General features: G+C 34.2%; 1 long non-coding RNA gene across 1 annotated transcript; it reads left to right on the top strand.

Annotated features, from left to right (window-relative positions):
- Positions 1 to 3,577: 3,577 nt before the first annotated feature.
- LOC132103682 (uncharacterized) lies at positions 3,578 to 5,307 on the top strand. Its single transcript, XR_009423433.1, has 3 exons — positions 3,578 to 3,591; positions 4,056 to 4,226; positions 5,126 to 5,307. It is a non-coding gene; the product is annotated as an uncharacterized LOC132103682 (long non-coding RNA).
- Positions 5,308 to 6,914: the final 1,607 nt, after the last annotated feature.

Raw genomic sequence — 6,914 nt, 5'->3', positions numbered from 1 at the left:
CATAATAAATACTGTTTAATATGAATGAAGGTTTGATTCTGCCATTAAAATTTTCATCCTCCTGTAGCCCACTAAGGTAAAAAATGTATGAATGTCTCAAAGTTGACATTCTTTTGAACTTTTTAAAATTTATTAGTAACTTTTTTTAAACAAATTCACTTTTTCCTTGTTTTTACATTTACATGTACTTTTTTTTTTTCTTTTTACTTTTCGCTGTGAGTTTACATTTTTAAAATTACTAGTTCTTGTGCAGCAGCAATCGTTAAGTTGTTTACGTTATTATTGCATTATTTATGATTCAATAAAAATGTCCTTTCATTTTAGAATAAGCTAGGAAAAAACATTGTAAATGTAACTTTTAAATTAAACTTTGTTCACCTTTGAACAGTTTTAACTGTTGTTTGTAATAACGTCCATTGCTGAACCTGTGCAACAGAACTGTCTCTTCAATTAGCACTAATTAATGTGATCATTCATGCCATAATGAAATGCTTTTGTGCCAATCCTTTTTGCCTATATTTTATATACATTCATATTGACAATTATTACCATTATATATACTTATTCCCATGAAGTCTCAATAAAAAGATCCATGAAATCACTGAGCAATTAATTGTAAGAATTTATGAGCTACATCTAATTAAGAAGCGGTAGCAGCGCATTACGCTCACATCTGATGAATGAATTGGTCTGCTGTACCAAGTGATGTGAGGCCCTGTCACTGCATGGGAGAATATTGTGAACATCATTAAAGAAGCAGAAGTTAACACTGCAAAAGTTGTCTGAAAATGATTAGGATATGCAAGCAAGTATTCAGCCTGCTATAGGCCTACGCCAGTGGTACATCATGGGAAATTTCGGTTGTTGTGTGGTATACACCATATGTCCACTATTTTAGAAAAATATTAATTTATATAAAATATTATTTAGGAAAAATATTAATTTTTGAGTTGTACTTAATTTAATCAGTTACCTTTAGCTTTGCCTTCCTGTTGTGTTCCATTTGTATGATTTGTAGCAGCTATGTATTGGTCAGGGACTGGTGACAATAATGCCTCTGTTAAGTAGGTTGTGTCAAGAGATTCTTTAGACAATGAAAAACAGCGTACAGTACATGGTCTAATTGCAAATCATTTTGACTGTCAGCAGCTCTAACTGAGACTGCAGTATGCAGTGCATGAAATTAAAACTCTCAAACTGTAGAGGTCCAAAAATATAAAAAAGCTGCAGGCTAAAGTGTAGATTTTTGTTATTGAACAGAGGAGATTATGAGTGTATCAAAAAACATCCAGTTATTTTAATATCTGGGTGCCCTCCTTGGTGATTAAGTATGATTAATTTTAAGTTGTGATACTTTTCCAGTAATATAAAATAAGGGCAAAAAAACTAAGTTAACGTAGTATATTCTTTAAAGTACTCCTTTTTATTTATTTATTTTTTTTTTTTTTGCTTGTTTTGATATAGAGAGCATTGTGCTATGTATTAAAAAAAAAAAAAAAAACTTTTTTTCCTGTACATAACTGAAGGTGTCAGTGGTGAACAGAACTTTTTTGGTAATGAAAGTGAAAGTGACGTGACATTCAGCCAAGTATGGTGACCCATACTCAGAATTCGTGCTCTGCTTTTAACCCATCCAAAGTGCACACAGACAGAGCAGTGATAACACACACACACTGTGAACACACACCCAGAGCAGTGGGCAGCCATTTATGCTGTGGCGCCCGGGGAGCAGTTTGGGGTTCAGTGCCTTGCTCAAGGGCACCTAAGTTGTGGTATTGCAGGTGGAGAGAGAACTGTACATGCACTCCCCCCACCCACAATTCCTGCCAGCCCGAGGCTCGAACTCACAACCTTTCAACTGGGAGTCCGACTCTCTAACCATTAGGCCACGACTTCCCACTAATACAAAATATGGACAATGATATAAAGCAAATTAAGAGGAAATTAAATAGTGCATTTTTTCTATTCTCATGAACAATTGCATTGATTCAGCCAGAATGACTTGTCAAGGACTGGGAAGAAACATCCTTATTGTTGCCTGTGCATCTGAACAGTGACCTTCACTGTAACAAATTTCTGTAGTTTTCACAGCATTATTACTGTAAAATGGGCAAATGCTTACTGTAAAACCTGTATACAGCATGTTACTGTAGATCTGCAAAGCATCATGGTCAATTTTCAATGGTGGGAAAATTCTACAGTAAAAATATTTTTCTGTGAATCACAATACAGCAATTTAGAGGATTTTTTTTTTTCCAGCAATGGAAAGCTGAAAAGCTAGATTCCACACTTTCATTGGAATTTTAACTTCAGAAAGGTAATTTTGCTGATTTATTTCCACAGTTTACTCTAGTCAAGTTAACTATTTGTTCAACTAATTCATTATTTATTATTATTTTGTTCAAGAGTGCACTGAGAGAGAGAGAGAGGTAAAATAGCGGGACACTTCTTAGTAAATTCGTGTCTTGTGTTCATTTTATTACCAAAAAAAAAAAAATTGCATAATTTTGATCGATTTTCTAATCTGGCAACATTCGATAACGTCATCAGTTTAGAGAAGGATAGCATTGTTGATTAAAAATTTTATTGGAATTGTGTATGTGATGTGTCTGTTGGTGCACTAGCCAGATTTTTCTCTAGCCAGCTAACGTCAACTGTCATCACCGACACCACGTGCGTGCGCGTGAAGCAGTGAAGCCAAGCCAGCCGACTCCAGACTCCAGGGACTCGACAGAAAACGCAGTTAGAGGTAAGACTTTAGACATTTTTCATAGGTTCATAATTTTTCTGAACTTCATCGCAAGTCAAACCGCAGTAACGAGATTGTTGATAGTCTAATTTGAAGTGCCATTCCCGACATGTGGGAGCATATACTGTATAAAGATTTGTCTTCTCTGGCAACATTAACGTACATTTATAACGTCTTCAGTTTGATTAAAGAGTAACGTTTAGCATTGTTGAATAACATTAATTTGAAATTGTTTATTTGATGTCTGTGCTGACGCGGTAGCCATTTGAATAATCTCACTCGTTTTTTTTTTTTTTGCTTGCTAACGTTGGCGCCTGAAGAATCAGACATTTAAGCGGGCCGATTCTAAAGTTTTATCCATTCGAGAGTTTTATTCATGATACGTGGAAGCATAATAATATACTCGCACTGTATTAAGATTTTTCGAGATCTTACTCGTATTTTTATTTACCATTTGGTTCATTTCTTGCAGCAAAGAGGCCTTAACAATCAATCCAGGTACATAAATTACATGAACTAGCATGTATACAATGTTTTTCAAATGCAAACAATGTTGTTTCTCTTCAGACACAATCCCTAGAAAGTGCACATAAAACGTGCAAACATTAAGACATTTTGTGCGTTGCAAACACATATGTACCGATATTACTCAAAACCTAAACCAGCTAACGTTAGATCTCAAAAGTGTGTATTGCCACACACTTTCTCTTATGAATATTGTACTTGTGATTTCTAAAAGTGTTTTTTCTGTATATTTTGTGTTACAGGAAACTTCCACCCAAGCAGACGTTGAGGCCCAGATTTCCCTGCCAAGCACTCTTAAGACTCACTCATCATGCTCTGTAAGATCCTAGCACTACACATACACAATAGATCCCAATTTTAAGTATATATGTATATTAAGTGTTAAGTATATTTGTATTGATTCACTGTGTGTGAACAAGGTTTTACGTCATTTTGCACTTAGATTCCAAAAATCTCTAGTTGTCACTGATCCAATAGAAAAAATGAGGTCAATGCATGTTTAAAGGCAAAATGCTTTCAAAACTTCATTTTAAAAGGTCACACTTACTCATCATGTGTAATCCATGTCTCCAGTATTCTGTTATATGATCAGGACTTTACAGACACCCAGATTTTTACTAAATGAAGTGCACAAATTCTGCACCGTGCATACATGTGCAGGCTCACTACCTGGCTGTGCATTAGAGGATGTTATGAAAGTGAACTGTGTAGCAAAGTTTTTTTGCCAAACAGTAAACCATATCAGATTGAATGCTGTGCAATCTCAACTTAATTTTTTTAGGAGAGTCCATTCTGGGGGCAAATAGGTGGATGCTTTCCATCGAGGGCAGAGTTCTCCAACCAGTGACCGTTCCGAATTCACTTCTGCTCTGGCTGTGCTTTTTGCATCATACTATATATTTAACATGGAATATCCTGCGGAGGCAACCACTACATTATAATTTATCCAGAGGTAAGCACTTATTTGTTGTTGTTGATATATTTTTGACTAGGAATGGGAACAAATATTTGAGTACTCATTCTTTAACCACCTACCTGATTAGTAAAATACTTCTCAAAGTGTTTATATGGGTTTATATGGACTGTTGTGTAATTTTTAAACATCAAACTTTTATTTTAACTCACCATGCAAATAAAGTACTTGGTTTTAAGAGTACTTGACTTCTAAATTACTCAAAATTCCCATCTCTACTCTTCACACTTCCATTATTGTGCTCACTGTAATGAGGATATAAAATATCAAAACTTAAAATATTTATTTAAAAGACCATTTGTGAAGCTGTTTCATGACTAACGTCTATGAATGTTGCAATATGATTTTGTCAAAGTTTAGTAGACAGACAAATTGAAATGTCGCGATGACCGAGATCACAGTCTTTGATGAATTGTGCAGCTCTCTTGTATAATCTCTCTCTCAGCATCTAAGCAGGGCAAAGGCTTTTCAGTGTGTTCAGTCTCATGTCTCTTCTACATGTCCACTCTGGATGTTACGACACTTTAATACTCATAGATAACGACACATTTCATCCTCTCTTGGAACGAAAGTGGCTAACTTCTGTCAACCTCATCTACAAGCAAGGACATAGATTTTAGATTCTGTAATAAAAAAAATTAAAAAAACGATTTTAGAATCTATGCAATAGCTAGGTGAATCGATTTTTCTCTCCAGGCCCTAATATGTGTGTTTTAAGTAAGAGTTTTGGTTTATAGAGAAGTGGACATTGTATTACATGTTGTATTACACGTTGGTTGGCTAAATCAAATGATCTAATCAAACTTTTATATATTGTCATCAACCCATCTGTCTTGCTTATAAACCTTTCCATTAATAATTAATTTCTTCCACTGCAGGGTAGAAGACTCCAGCCCAGGAAATTGACTAATTCAGGCCCGTTTCTGAAGAAAAATACAGTTCTGGGAGAAAAACAACATTCAGGGTGCAAAAAATCTACTGTTTGAAATCCTGCTGTTTTTAAATAATTTAATTTGCCTTTTATACATTCTAATTTTAACCGAACATTTTAATACATTTGAACAGGATTGATATGTATGTTCAGTGTTGTTGTATACAAAATGAAATGAAATGTTAACAGAAAAATATGTTTACCTATTGAAGATTTTTTTTTGCTATGCTATTTTTATTTTATGAATTTAGAAATTAAAAGTGTGAAAAGTTATAAATAAATGGCATTTTTGTGGCAAACACAGTGTCTTCATTTTACAGTACACAAAATTAATGCTGTAATCCTTATTACAGTAGTAAAATATATGAGGCGATGAAACACAGTACTGTGATTATTACTGTAAAAAAGTTTACAGTATTTTTTAAGTTACTGCAATTAAGTTTACAGTAAGCATACTGTGAAATGAACTACAGCAACTTACTAGCTAATTGCCGCCAGCAAGTTACTGTAAATTTCACAGTATTCTTTTTTACAGTGTTGAGATGGACAAAACAAGTCAATAAGAGCTCACTCTTGCTTCTGTCTCACAGCACAGATGTTTCACTTTTCCCTCCGGTAGAAACAAATAATACAAGCTTGGAACTTTGATTTCTCCTCTCCATCAGTAGCTTCCCACTGGCTATGAAATTTATAGAAACAAATACACTGTGGGACATGTCACTGTAACTGATCAATTGCGGGAGGCTCTACATGAATATAGAAAACTGCCTCACGAAGACGGTCTAATGTCTTTTAGGCTCATATCTCATATCAAAAATCAATACAACAAGTTCTTTGACAAGTACATTGAAACAGAAATAATTTTGTAGAATGAGCATTTGCTGTTATAGACAACTTGATTTATGTGAAAATATTGAAAATATTTAAATGAATTCATTAGCTGCTAGTTGGTATACATTTTGAGAACGGTATTTAAAATGTAAAGGTGTTATCGTAAAAGGGTTTTTGTAGGCCTAGCCACCTGAACATTAGAACAACATTTGTATTGTCATTTTTTTTACAGTTGAGACTTGGTTGTAATCTCAGTGAACTGGCACAATTTAAACTATACCACTGCAAGCAATCAAGAGCGAGGCATTGTTAATATTGTAGTATAATCCTGGTCAGATGTCTGTATGATCACTCAAACAGAGAGTATGTATGTCTACAGTATATCAGGGGAGGCAGTGTTTCCTCAAAAATTTGAATGAGAAAATGGTCGCTACTACAGAAATAAAACAACACAAATATTACTAAATATGACATCAAAAGTATAAAAGTCATTAGTCCAACAGTGACACCAGTAGTGTGATTGGTTCATGTGATAAATCCCGTCTCCTGTGTGCGTGTGCATTCTGCATTTGCAAATGTGTGTGTCTTCAACCATACCATTAATTTAACACCAGTGATTAAACCAATCCATTATTAAGGAGGTTCAGTGTAAAATGTTTACTGTGAAAATAACAATAACTTACTTACTGGTGAGAATTATCCAGTAGGCGGTTTTTTTTTTTTTTTTTTTTTTTCACAGTAAAATTGCTGTAAAACTAAATACAGTACTTTTAAGCATACTGTAAAAACAAAGAGCAGCATTATACTGCTGTTATTTATGTTTTAATTTTGTTATACAGTGGGTATTGAAAAGAATCACCCCCCAATATTTTCCCAATATACATTAAAAATCTACAGTAACATTG

This window comes from Carassius carassius, chromosome 24 (assembly GCF_963082965.1).
Source record: "Carassius carassius chromosome 24, fCarCar2.1, whole genome shotgun sequence".
Lineage (NCBI taxonomy): Eukaryota > Metazoa > Chordata > Actinopteri > Cypriniformes > Cyprinidae > Carassius > Carassius carassius.
Note: the sequence above shows the minus strand (reverse complement) of the source record. Positions and strands in the feature narration are given on the sequence as shown.